This window comes from Microtus oregoni, unplaced genomic scaffold (genome assembly GCF_018167655.1).
Source record: "Microtus oregoni isolate MIOR12 unplaced genomic scaffold, Mior012 000024F_ref0000369, whole genome shotgun sequence".
In the NCBI taxonomy this organism is placed as follows: Eukaryota; Metazoa; Chordata; class Mammalia; order Rodentia; family Cricetidae; genus Microtus; species Microtus oregoni.
The window spans coordinates 16,022,882-16,035,635 of NW_024543083.1; the positions used below are offsets into that span (position 1 = coordinate 16,022,882).

At 45.5% G+C, this 12,754-nt stretch overlaps 1 protein-coding gene across 2 annotated transcripts in view; it reads right to left on the reverse strand.

Moving 5' to 3' along the window:
* Dlgap2 (DLG associated protein 2) overlaps positions 1 to 12,754 on the reverse strand; it is a 691,629-nt gene that overhangs the window by 278,864 nt on the left and 400,011 nt on the right. The window lies entirely within an intron of this gene.

The window sequence follows — 12,754 nt, forward strand, 5'->3', positions numbered from 1 at the left end:
TTAGGGGTGGGACTCTGTGTCCACTTTCCATGTCTTCTGCTTGTTGTCACAGTCTCTGTGAGTTCTATGCTCCTAAGTCCTGCTGTGTCTCCTAGCAGCCATCCATCACCTGGTCTTTATAATCCTTCTGCCTCCATTCTGCATAGTCTTATTCTTACATCCTACATAGGTAGGTGCACATGTGTGTCTGGGTGCATGATGCACAAAATCACTCCAGTGCCTTTATATTTGGGGAAATAAGTTCCCTGTTTTAAATAATTTTTTATCTTAAGTAAATTTAAGATTTAAGGTATAAACATAAAAATTGTATTAAATGTTAAAATTTGAATGGAAATTTAATTTAAAACATAATTTAAGAATATAGAATTCATAACATTCATAGCGGTAGAGACACCTTGTTACTTTAGATTGACTGGTGATAACACTATTGGATCGAGTGAACTATTACCATAAGTGATTTTCCCACAAAGCTGTTATTTAAATTGACGAGACTTTCATAAAAGAAAAATGGATTGTGAGTGACTCAGGTTTTGAATTGAATTCAAAGTCATAAAGAACAGGCCATGGCTATATTCAGAGAATTTCATCTGAAGCTCTGGTCTGGGACCCACTCTGATGACACTACCTCCTTCTGAACAGAATTCCACCTCCCTGGCTCCCTGGCCTGGACGGCCTAGGTGAATTATCTCAGTTTAACATGTGGTACATATCCCCTTCATTAAATGCAGCTAGCTCCAAGCTGGAGCGCCCACACTGGCTAGAGGATTATATTCAACGTCAGACCAGCTTGCGTATGCAGTAAACTTCAAGGGCCTGGGAAGAGCCAGGAGGCCTCCTGCAAAACCTGTGGGCTGCTTATGCAAAGTCCTCAGTGCAATGCCCAAATGAATGATGCTAGAACAATCTACCCACTGGGCACACCTTCGTGTAGGAGGATTCCATAATCACCCAACTGAGTATGGACTTAGTCCAGGTGTTGGGCCCTAGTGGCTGCTGGTGAGGCCTGCTCCCTGCTCTGTATGGCTCTCTTGAGTTTTACAAACCTTAGGCCCCTAAATTTCCTCACCATGTCAGGTTAATTCCTGGATCCTGGGGCTATGCTTCTGTGCTAAGGAACTGTCTCCAAAACCAAAACAGCCTCCAGAGAGGGCTTTCTATGTTCCATGGAGGTGTTTCTCAATGTATTCATTTGACTATAGGGATAAGCCTTAGATAATAATAGAGATGCCAATATCAATACCCAGGTCAAGTATGTTTCATCAGATGTGGTCTGATGGCCCTGACATATTAACACTGTATAGTATTTCTTCTCAGAATTCCTTAATCTATATGATAGTAGCTACTCTCTTAGAAGCTAATGAGACCACAGTCCCTAAAGCTCATATAGATGATTGGGAGAGACCTACAAGCATATTTAGGTGCTTGGGACAGAGCATCCTGAGCATCTGAAGAACCATCTGCAAGTTGAGTTCCCAGAGTCTAGCTCTCAGCTGTGGCCCTCATACAGTCTCCTATGCCCTGGTAGCCTGTGTTGCAATACCTTCCCATAGCCAGGGCTTTGCAGGGACTCTCCCCATTATCAGAGAAACTTGCTGCATCCTGGGCTCTATCACAAATACACGGGATATCATAGAACACACATGACCATGACTTTTCCCTGCCGGCATTCTTGTTCTATAAAACCCTTGGCTGCTAGCACAGGGCTCCAAGTGTCACTGGGGCTCTGTGTACACAGGTCACATGAGCTGAGCCACTCTTTCAATAGTCCCGATTAAAGAACTCAATGGATGTGCTAACTGAAGTTGCCAACTCAAACTCAATGTGCTGTGCATTCTTCATAAAATGAGGATGCTACCACAGCTTCTTAGATGTGACTATAGCTTCCCTTTTTAGCTTGTTTTTGTGTCATAATACGTAAGAAACTGTCCAGGATTTGACCATGAATTCACTCTCATTTTATTATTCAAACGTAAAACCAGCACAACCATTTTAAAGAGTAATAGGAGGCCAGCTTTCCATATACATCCCTGTTAGATCACTCAGCATCAAAAGTGCACTGAAGATTCTCAATGGAGATTTGGTTGACTCTAAGGACTCATCTTAAATTATATTTCAGAGCCCCTAAGTAGACATTCTCAGAAAGAACCAAGTAGAAATCACACTCTGCTCAGGGGTCTCTGGGCATTTGCTCAGAACAGCCGACATCTTTTGTCTGTCCTCTCTTCTGCTACCAGTACACCCCGCCGCAGTGGAGCAGGGCAAATCTGGGGGCCAGCACCTTCCCTCTGGGGGCTCTGTACATGGAGATCCTCTGCTGTGTGTTCTCGCCTCGGTTATGCCAAGACATGGGTTTGCATGGCATCTACGCTATGGGGACTAGTGGAGGTAGAACGGCAGAGAAGGAATCTGCAGCTCTTACCATGGCAGCTCTCCACACACGGCACAGATGCGGCAATGTGTCTGCCGTACATGGTTCCTTTAGAATTCTATAGTTCTATTGAGGAGTAATTGTGAGAACTGGAACACATTCAAGGTACATGGTGTGACGCTGTGTCACCCATGTTTATTGTGTGGAATTACGGCCACAACTAAGATAATTAGCACATCTGTCACCTCACCTGGGACCTTCCTGGGCTATGACAATACAAAAGTCCCCTCTCTTAGATTCTACCCAATGCAGACCTGTATTGTCAACTTCCATTACAGCAATGAGTATTAGACTCCAGGCACAGACTTACACCCTCTGACCAGCAAACATCCCCCATCCCTCTAACTTCACCCTAATGGCCACCATTCCACTCTCAACTTTGTTATGGCTTAGACCTGGAATATCCCCCAGCTCACGCACTGATGACTTGGGACCTAGTGCAGCAGTGTTCTACGTGAGGCTTTGGAGAACTGATGGGTGAAGGTTCTGACCTCTGGATACATTCATGGCTAAATAGGCTGTTGGGAGGTCATGGAAGCTCCAGGATGAACTAGGTCACTGGGGGCACGTCACCGAAGGGTCCATCTCATCCTAGACTGGACCCCTTCCTCTCTCACACTGTTCCACTGATGCCATGAGGCGAGAAGCCTTCCAAGTACCATTCAGTGCTGTTGTGGTATTATATCTCACCAAGAAACAACATGGCCATCTGACTTCTGAAGCCAAGGACCCCAATAAATCTTCTATTTTAAGGTCAATCTCAGGTGTTCTGGCACAGTCATCCAAAGTCAGCTCAAGAACATATGGCATTTCTTTTCCATGTCTGACTTGTTTAGCTGAACAAATTGTCTCTGGTTCCATCCAGGATCTTATAAAAGACAGGACTGCATCTTATCTGTGTGGAATGGTTCCCTCCCTCCCTCCCTCCCTCTCTCTCTCTCTCTCTCTCTCTCTCTCCCTCCTCCCTCCATGTTAGGCTGGGGACTGCCCCAATCCTCTTCGAGCAAACACAGCAGCTGAGCTGAACAAGCTTGTTTAGAATCCAGCCTTCTCCCTTTATCACCTAAAGACCTGGGATCACCAGATCCTAAGAAGCCCTCCACAGGATGGGGCATGGAGCCTCTGTGTCAAGGCAGCTTGACAGTTTTAGTGATTAGAACAAAGACTGAGAAACGGTAGGGCTCAGAGGCTCCCGTGTCTGATTTTGCTATACACTTCCCTATGACTGATGATCAGCTAGCTGCTGGGCTTTATTCCAACTCTGTTGGTTGGACATCATTTTAGGGGTGGGGGAAGCCAGATGTGCACGGGACAGTCCTTAGTCTAAGGAACATATGCAGTGTATGAGCAGCTGGGATAGAGCTGTTGGTAAACTGGCTATGATGGATATCATCAATATGTTCTTCTAGAAATCTGAGCCCCAAATCGTGATGTTTGATGTCCAAGTAGATTCTATAGATTCTAGATAGGTTTGCTTCGAATCATACACTGAGAATCTTCAGGTGTGGAAGGAGAAAGATAGATGGGTTCTTTTCATTGCCTTTAACATTTGTTATGTCTTTAAGGTGTAGCCATAAAAGTATTTTACCTCTGTCTCTCAGAACAATTTTTCTTTTAGAGAGAAAAACCTCTCTCTCGCAGTGTGTATGTCTGTGTTTGTGTATGTGTATATGTCTATCTTCCTCCCTCCCCCTTTGGTGTATACACACACACACACACACACACACACACACACACAGAGAGAGAGAGAGAGAGAGAGAGAGAGAGAGAGAGAGAGAGTAGGCAGAGTCAAGGGAGATGTCATATAACCACAAAAGGGGAAAGATACTGGAAACTTAACTGTAGACCACAGCCTTGTGGTGATACATAGATTAATAGAAATGGGTTAATTTAATATGCAAGAGCTACCTAGGAATATGGCTGAGTCATTGGCCAAACAGTGTTGTAGTTAATATAGTTTCTGTGTGATTATTCAGGTCTAGGCAGCTAGAAAGCCAAAACACTATCTCCATTTATAACTTTCCTTTTGGTTTCTAGAAATCTCCCAGTGAGCACGTCTAAAGAAGATTCAGGATTTAGTTCTCTTTGAATCATGCAATTTTTGCCTATATGCTTAAAAGTCTTCCCATTCTGAGATAGTTACACACCACTCTAACCACCACTCCCTGTTTGGTGCAGCCACAAAACAGGTGGTTATATCTATTTCTCTGCACCAATGACAAGGGAAGAAATATTTAGCTCAGCTTTTAGAAAACCAGTCATTTATCCAGTTTGCCTTTGGAGCTCCGAAAACACCATCCATGCACTACACTACAAGGATTCTCCTGTACCTGATGCAGAGGGTCACCATTTGCCAGCCTACGTCAGTGGCTCACTTAATTTTAGGCTCAGAGCCTGAGTTCTGCATCCAATCAAGATAGCTTAGGCCAAGAGGAGGGACCAATAATTCTGTGATGGACTAGTCTCATCCCAAGGTCATTCCACACACAGAGAGATCTGAAAGCTCTAATCATTCAATGCTTACATCACTGTTAATGAGATGGAACAATCAGGAAGAAAGCAAGACAATGAATACACTTTCAAGGCAGCATGGGACCCTGAGGAGGAGGGGTTCTCCTGTCATCACCCGAGGAGAGAAACCATATCCAAAGCCCAAATATATGAACACAAACACAGCATCGAGGATAGGAAACAAGAGGTAGACCGGACAGGGCTTGCATCATCTATCCTTCCGAGTGCTGTTACAACTGCTTTGTTCCATGTGGAATGGCTTTCTAGCACAGTCCATGGCATGGCATGCAGGCTGCGAACTCCTTAAGGTTAGAACACCCATCATCTTCTCTTCCTACTGAAGTTTCTTGTGGTTCATATAAAACTGTGAGATTCAGCAAGAGAACACAAAATTCAAGAGTGGCCAGGGACATCCACACAGAGGCAGGAGAGAAGGGCAGGGGCCCAAGATGATAGAGGCACGGGGCAGAATGCAGCTTAAGATTCGACTTCACCCAGGTTCCTAATCTCTCCTGTTTAAGCAGGGATGGCTCCTCTAGTCTCTTGTCTCCTCCAAGAGGGTCTCAGACCAGAGACCTACGCAAGACTCTCTGCACACACCTGAGAGGTAAGGTTGGGCCCCAACGGGACTGTGGGAAGCTGCCAAGGTTACCCATAACATAAATGCTTCCTTGATTTCCAGAGAGTCCTGGCACCTGCTACAGTATTTGCCAAGGGGACGCATCAAGTCTTCAGGTGGAACACGAAAGGGAAATGCGTTCCAAGTGGAGATGCTGAGCTTCCGCTGATGTCTCTGTCTAGGGTGCACCCAGCTGCTTGATGTTCCTGAGATCTGAAGACTATCCCTCCCAAGGATGCTAGCTGAGCTGAGCAGTGAAGCAATGCTGAGTTTGGAGGGCTTTACACACACCCTGGGATGTCAAGGATCACGGGGATTCCTTCCAAAGTGGCAACCTCTGACACAGAAGACAGAGGTCACCTGCCATCCTGCCCTGAAATTCTCTCCAGGGCCACTGCTTTGGATATTGTGGAAGAGCTTATTATGAATTACTAGGAGTTTCTCTGATAAATTTTCTTTATTGTGCAACAGCATCATCTATTCTGAACATACTTCCCAAATAGGATTCCGAGCGCAGCAATCAGACACAGCATTCACAATAAGGAAAAGGACAACACTACAGCCATACCCATCCTGAGAGCTGTTAAGTTACCCAGGGGCCATAATGTTCCTGAGCAAACAGATGAGGGGAAACAGTCGTCATGCCAGCTGACTGTCTGCATCTCGGATAGTGGATATTATTTATAAAAAGAAAGAAACTCAGAAATCAGGGCTCATTTGTGCATTTGTGTCGTTCAGCAAAACGCGGAATGGCGCCAGCTCAGACACCAGATGGTGAGCACGGTTCTTCCTCAGCCTCGCTTCATCTTATCACATTTAATCTGTGGCTCCGACTAATTCTAAACGTAGCATTTACAGGATCGCCCTGGTGCTGGGCAGGCTCAGGTATCCTAGCTATAGCCATGTGAGCAGGAAGGACTGGGCCAGGCGCTGTGGAGGTATACAGGTTGGAACAAAGCCATGCTGAAAATCCCGTGCTGAGCTCAGTGTGCTGTACACACAATACTCCCATAGGTGCTGCTGGAAGAGATATAGTCAATATGCCACACAGAGGTGTGGGATGAATCCATGCGGCAAGGTATATCCATTATGGAGGACACCCAGAAAAACTGACCTGGAGCATGGAAACTGTGCCAGCCAGGGGATCTTTTCCTAGACCATTGTTCTCTACTGGGTGTGCAAACACTAACCTCTGCTGAAGTAGTGCATGCAAAGGGTTCTCTGCATCCTCAAGGTTCTTTACAATACAAACTCTCTCCTCTCTCTCTCTCTCTCTCTCTCTCTCTCTCTCTCTCTCTCCTTCCTTAGTTCTTTTATTTTGCCTTTCACCATGAAAGCCTTTAGCATACCTAGTGCATCTGGTAACTGTGGGTTAGCATGTGGCCACCAGAGCACTGGCAGTGTTTAACAAGTAGTCAGGTAGGTTAGAATGGCAAGCCAGTTCAAACCATGACAACGTTTTGGACATGGAAATCACCCTGTGGGCAATGAGGAACCTGGATAGAACTGGAGAATTTATTTGATCTTACCTACACATCGGAAACAGTGGCTTATAGCTGGCCTTCAAAAGGTCTTTATGAGCTCAAAGGCCCTTAGGAGAGTGAATCGAGAGATACCATGCCCATCTTGGAGAACCTGTGGGATTCTGTGATGGCATCCAAGCTCACCTGAAAACTGAGGGCAGCTTGGATTTGTGCAAGGGTTCCCAGCAAAGGCATGAGTACTTAGGTGAGCGCACGCTAAATGTCATACAAGACGTTTATAAAAGCCAGAGAAAGGAGCCAGCTTAGTACTTATAGGACAGACAGTAGACAGGTGTCAGGGTCCCTCTGGGATGCTTATCTTCTTTTCACTGCAGAGACAAGCTTCCTACAGAAAGGCCCTGGGCCCTTACAAAACCATCTTCTCTCATAATTTTGATTTGCCATTTTCTCCTTGTAATCCTCTTTTCTTTATCACATATTTTGAGTCAATTATAACATTTAAAATTGGTGTTTTGTTGCTCATTGGAGCATTATCCTTTTATCAACAAACCAAGCTTCACAAGACTCAAGTAGTTCTGTCTAAGCACTTAGCGGTGCTGTATTTCTGTTTCTATTTCTCCTTCCCCGTTTTTATTCAGCTTCATAGGGAATTGTGCCATTTTTCCCACCCTAGACTGTCTCTGGAAGTGTTGGTTAGTTTATCTTGTTCAACTTGAACCATTGAAGGTAAAGGTCCTGGGATGGCTGGTTGTGGTTACTCTTGGCTCATTCAAGAGCATCTCTTTGTACTGCATCCCTCAGCTTCACTTGGGGAGCTCTGAATATGTTTTATTTGTTTAGTTTAAATTTCAGGAACCGTCAGATCAAAGTAGCAATACACATCTTTATTTATGTAAAAAAAATAAAATAAAATAAAATGAACTAGCCTGGTCTACCTCGATTCCCTCCATCCTCAGCTTCTCCCGGGGTCATGTTTCAGTATTTCCGTAGTCATCTCTCATGCATTTTTATATTACCCTTGTTACTTTCCACGCAGCGCACGCAGAAACATGCTCACACCTGTTTTCCAGTTTAGTAATTCTCCTTTCAGCTCCACTTGCTCTGCCTCACAGTTCCCCTGGAGTCAAACTAGAAGACTGAGTTCATTTTTCACTATTTTGTTTCATAACCATTTTATACTACCTACTTCCCACACCGGGGTTCCTTTCTTCTGAAAACCTAGTTAATGTTTTCAGACATACCCAATGCCTGCACAAGTCTGTTTCCAACACTCGGGTTGATTGTTCTGCTGTTGTCTCTTTACTCCCTTGAAGTGTGTTCACCTGGTTTGCAATGCTCTCCTCTGCTTACTTCAGGTGGGAGCGGATTGTTGGTAGAGGAGGGGCTGTGGGTTTGCTCCTTAGCTGAAACACTTTCACATCAACTTCACCCCATTTTTCTTCCTCACCACATGGGTGGGAGAACCAAGGTTGTATTCATGCTTCAGACATCCATTTACCGTAAATAACATGTTCTGCCCACAGCCTCAGGTACATAATTCACGTTGTCAATCTACGCTTGGCCAGTGTTTTTATAGCTATTTCCTCGTTGGTGGGGAAACTTCTGAATGACTAGGTTTACTTAGAGAGGACTCATTTGCATGTCTCTACCATAGGGCACAGGCCATACATCATATTTGCTCACGTGGTCAGAACTATACCCTCACCCCAGGCCTTTCACTGCTGAAACTCAGCTCATGCCTATCTCCCACTCGTGTGTGTGTGTGTGCGTGTGCAGTGTGCACACATGTGTCTTTGTCTCTGTCTCTCTGTGTCCCCCCTATCTCTTGGTTGTTGCTGCATCGAAAGGATTTCTGCTAAGTGCTCCAAAGCACCTTTCTGGGCTTTGATCAGGAAAAGAGACCTTCCACATAAGACTAAGTTTCCTTTCCTAAATCCTGATCTCCTCCTCCAGCACAAACTTTTATATCCATGTCCCCCACTACCCCGCAGGTTCCCTCAGGTTTGCACTGAACTACAGGAACTATCCCATGCTCCTGGAAGATGGGCTGGCTGGCAGAGGCCTCAGTTCCTAGGCAACGCTAATTCTTCTGGAGTGCCCGGCTCACGTCGAGAACTTAATAAAAGCTGGCTATCTTCTATTCACTATCCAAGAACAGCAGTCAGGAAAGGCCGCTATTATCCACACCCTTAAAGAGGGCATACAGACAGCACTCATGTCCTCCTCTTCCTAGTGAGGCAGGATGGGCTGTGGGTGGGACAGAAGTGCTTCTGTGTCCATTTATCGGGAAGCACCTGACTCATTGTCCCCACTGTTTAGAATTCTTGGAACCCCAGGACGGATGACACCCATTCATTGAGGGGGAAGAGCAGTGGGGTGATTTTCCATTGTTCACAGTCACTTATAGGGAAAATCTTGAATTTCTTGTGCTAAAACACCAAGCACACAATGCTCCTAAGTACATTGCTTCTTAGTCATGCTGTATGAAGGTAGGAAAGCAGAAAAGAAAGAGTCTATATGTCTGAACACAAGTCTCAGAGGAACGTGTACTTCAGTGTGTTTGAATGATCAACATCAGCATCATCATAATAATAAACAATAAAATCAGAAAACATTTTCCCATATGATTTTAGAGATTACTCTAAAATTTAATTTTTCCTCTGGGCCGAAATCTCTACAAAGAACATTACCAAAATGTAGACTTGCATGACCACCAATGGATGGCCTCTGCGTCTGTAAGTCACACGCTCAAGAGCTCATGTTGGAGAAGGCTCTGGACTAAAATGCATGCTGGTCCTTTGTAGACTATGCCTGCAGGGAAGGTACTTCCAAATAGTTTGGTTTTCCTTTTTAATTGGGTTTCATGGTGTAAGCTAAAGAAATCTCTAGCGCATCACAGTGGATCTGACAAGCTCTCCTGGCCCGTCATCGTCATGATGCGTATTTTCACGTCAAACCAAAAACTGGAAACAGACAAATCCATGAACCCGTGTACTTGTAGCTCCTTCCAGCATCCATATATGTATATATATATATATATATATGTATGTATGTATGTATAGATATGTATACATACCATGCTCTTGTTAAAAAGCAAACGTTACACACATCCATCAATAAAGTTTGAAAAAGGAGACATACTCTTATTTTCCCATGTTAAAATGACAGATTATGCCACACATAGATTCTGAAATGTCAAGACGAGTTAACAAGTGGTCAAAAAGGCAACTGAGACGGTTTGAGCGTGAGGTGAGGTTAGTGAGTTATCACAGCCACTGACATCAGCCCTGTCCTGAGTGTGCTCACTCCTGTCGGGGGAGCCACCACCTCCTGACAGCGCCAGGGGACCCAGCCTGCTCTGAGTTACCCAGCCCTCAGGTTGCCCTGCACTTCCAGGGCTCACAGTGGAGCCACCTCTCTGTTCCTGCCAGGAAGAGGGTGACAAATAGCAGATCCATACATATCCACCTCACTAAATACCCAGCCCCCAAGATTCAGAGCTTCAATATAGGCCATGCAGGCAATTTGCATATTGAAGCCTTGATCTACATTTCGCATACGATTAACATGTTGGGTCCTCTGAAAAATCTGGCTTAGTCATTACAGGGACGCACAGCTGGAGAATCCGGAGACCTCTCCATCAACTTTGCTCCCGATCTCATTTGTTTGACAGATACTATCTTCTGAGATGGTGCTAATTATTCCATTCCTGAGAAGAAACAGCTCTCTCCGAAAGAACGAACCATTAAAATGCAAATAGGTGTTTCCCACTTCACTGGTTAGTCAGGAAGGGTTTAACAGCTTTCTGAAGGGAGGGGGAAGCTACCTCAGGCGAGTTTCTAGCCAGTCCTTTCAAGGAGGCCCGCAGAGTCTCGTACTGCAGAGTCCTCTGACTCGGGTCCCTTCTGTGTGATGGCATTTATAAGTTAAGGCATAGATGCCACCGACGAAATTACAAAAAAAAAAAAAAAAAAAAAAGCTGATTCTAGATTCTACTCACTGCACCCGGCCAGCTCTCACTTAGACTAATTACTTAAATGATTTAAAAACCTATGAATATTCATTTGCTGGTGCTTCTGGAAAACAAAGCGCAGCTGAGCCCAGGCGGCCCCTCCTCCCCTGCTCTGCTTTGGAACAGTTTCACTTGTTCAAGTGAACCAAGCCTTGGGAGGGCCTTGGAGAAGTCTGGTCAGGAAGGCAAGAGCGCCCAGTTGGCCAGTTTCACTGAGACGTGGACAGGGACGTCCACCTCAGCTGGGGGTCCCTCCTAACCTTCTAGGTTCTTCCCCTTGGACAGCTGGGTCTACTCTTACATGAGGTCCAGCCTGGGTTCTCTGGAATATTTACAAGTTGATACATCCTAGAGCAACACACAGTGCGCGAGTGCTGACAAAATTTGTGCTGGGGAAGTTAAACAAGAACAGGGATAGAGTGGAACCCGTGAGTGTTCAGGATGAGAGGAGGACCACCATCTAACATTGCTGGGGGTAGGGTCACCAAATCTTATCATGCAGACCAGGATCCTTCTTAGACACGATACCATTGTCCTGGGGAATCTATATCCCTGCTTGACAACCACTCTGCCTGGACTGTTCCAGCCATGGCCATCTCTCATACTGTACTGGAAGATTCCCTTGGGGATAGCACACTGTACACAGTGCGCCATCCTCGGTAGACAGGACACTTGTGTTACTAGAAAAGGCAGATGGAGCTCGTTTGAACCTGCTCCCATGGCGACCTAGGAGCTTCACATCTTCTCTAGCAGTCCAGCACAACACGCTGGAACTTTCGACAGAAAGTGGGAAAGGGGACAAAGATGCTGGCCTTGAAGCCAGGGCATAATGACCGCTCCCAGGCTGGGAGTAACAGAAAAGCTGCAATGATAGGAAATGATGAAACTCCCAGTACCCAAGGACCAAAGCAATCAGAGATCCTCACAGCATCCCAGCACCCGTAAGACAGAGGCTCCATCCCTTTGAAGGACACGCTACTTCTCATAATCCTGGAAAGACCAGGGACAGAGACGTATGTAAACTACCAGACTTTACCACAGGTGAATCTGTTGTGCAGTTAGTGACGCAAAAAGAATTTGGAGAACTTTGTCAAAAGACACCTTTGCCACCCAACTGAAGAAATCATCTCCTACCAGTTAGAACTTTTGGATCAGCTTTGTAGTTGCTGTTTTGTGTTTCTGGGGGGAAGCTGTTCAGCAGATTTATAAGGCATTGAAGTCTCTGATGCCCAAGGTTCCTCAACCAGTATCGGGAATCTCATGTTGGGAGAGGCATTAGGGGTTGGACCCTGACCCCAAGGCAGTATCCCTCTTTAAAACACAAAATCAAAACCCAGCTTCAAGAGTCCCCGGAAATAGGGGCAAGGTGGCTACCACATTTTCTTCCTTCTTCCTCACACCACGGAAACACTGTGTAATTTCGCTTTCTTTATTTAGCATTGGCCTGGGAGCTCCACTCTCAAATGCCTCAACTGTAGGGCTTAGCTGTATTTCTGGTAGGACAGTCAGCTTGTTGTCACTGGCGCATCCCCTCGGGTTTGGTCACTAGTGTTGTTCCTTTGAGGAACTACAGCTCCCAGCATTCTCCTAGACTACGGACATATTCCCAGAAGCCTTTGCATTCCCCGTTAAAAAGCGAGGGCCGCCCACGAGCTCTCGCTCTCTCTCTTTCCCGCCTCTCCTGTAGTGTCAGCACACCT